The sequence below is a fragment of the Orycteropus afer genome, unplaced genomic scaffold (assembly GCF_000298275.1).
Source record: "Orycteropus afer afer isolate SDZICR_OR568_19922 unplaced genomic scaffold, OryAfe1.0 scaffold00126, whole genome shotgun sequence".
Taxonomy (NCBI): Eukaryota; Metazoa; Chordata; class Mammalia; order Tubulidentata; family Orycteropodidae; genus Orycteropus; species Orycteropus afer.
The window spans coordinates 932,447-934,296 of NW_006921713.1; positions in this window are offsets into that span (position 1 = coordinate 932,447).

Genomic DNA, 1,850 nt, shown 5'->3' on the forward strand with positions numbered 1-1,850 from the left:
AACTCGGCACAAAAAAATCAAGCAGAACAAAGGAACCATTAAAACAAAACAAAACAAAAAGCATAAGAAAATGTCAGCAGTGATTCCATACTCATCTATAATTACACTGAATGTAAGTGGATTTAAATATATCAGTCATGAAACAGAAAGAAGTAGAATGGATTAAAATATGACTCATCAATGTGTTGCTAAAAGAGAAACATCTTGGACACAAAGACATACAGAGGTTAAAAATCAAAGGATGGAAAAATATGTCTAACAGTAACCTAAAGAGAGCAGGGGTGGCAATGATATTCTCTGATAAAATAGACTTCAAATAAAAATCCATTATAAGAGACAAAGAAGGTATTATATAGTGACTAAAGTGTCAAACCACCAAGAGGACACAACCATAACATATTTATGCACCCAATGACAGAGATACAAAATACATAAAACAAGCTAACAGAAATGAAAAGAATAATAGACAGTTCCACAATAATAGTAAGAGATTTTAGCACACTAGTTTCAATGAAGGAGAGAACAACTAGAAAAAAATTCAACAAAAACAGCAAACTTAATGTCATTGAGTCAATTCTGACTCATAACAACCCTCATTGGGTTTCCAAGGTTATAAATTTTTATGGAAGCATATTGCTTCATCTTTCTTCCACAGAGTGGCTAGTGCATTCAAACCATCAACCTTTTGGTTAACAGCCAAATGTCCTAACCATTGCACCACCAGAATGCATAACAAAGATAAATAAGATGTAAATAACACAATCAACCAACTTGACCTCATAGACATATACAGAACACACCACTCAACAGCAGCATGGTACATACTCTTCTCCAATGCACATGGATCATTCTATTGAATAAGCCATATGTTAGGCCATCAAACAAGCCACAATAAATTACAAAAATATCAAAATAATACAAAACATCTTCTCTGACTATAATACTATGAAACTAGAAATCAATAACAGAAATAATAAGGAAGAATAATTAAATAAATTGAGTAACACTTAAAAACTATCAGGTAATATAAGAAATTAAAATGAAATTTTAAAATTCTTAGAAACAAATGAGAAAGAAAACACAACATAAGAAAACCTCTGGGATACAGCAAAGCAGTGTTCAGAGGAAACCTGATATCAATAAATAAATCAAAAAAGAAAGGTCTAAAATCAATAATGTAACCTGACAAACTGAATAAAAAGGAATAGCAAAAGAAGACTATAATTACCAGAAGATAGGAAATAATATAGATAAGAACAAAAATAAGTGAAACAGAAAAATAATAGAAAGAGTTACCAATACTAAATGTTGGTTCTTTGAGAAGATCAATGGAATTAACAAACCACTGATCAAATTGACAAAGGAAAAAAAATTAGAAGGTGCTAATAAAGCAAGAAATGAAATGGATGACATTACAACAGAATGAAATGAGATAAAGAGGATCATAACAGAATATTATGAAAAATTATATTTTAATAAACTCAAAAACCAAGAAGAAATGGACAATGTTCTAGAAGCACACTATCTAAATAAACTAACACAAAGGTTGTTTTTAGGTGCTGTTGAATTGGCTCTGACTCAATAATCTATGTACAACAAAAGAAAACACTGCTCGGTCTTACTCCTCACAATCTTTGCTATGCTTGAGTGTTCATTAGTGCAACCACTGTGTCCATTCATGTCATTGAGCATCTTCCCCTTTATCACTGATCCTCTACTTTACCACTCATGATAGCCTCTCTTTCTGACAACATGAACAAAGTAAATGAGACTATGTCTGGTCATTCTCACTTCTAAGGAGCATTCCAGATGTACTTCTTTTTTTTTTTTTTTTTATTGTGATTTGGGTG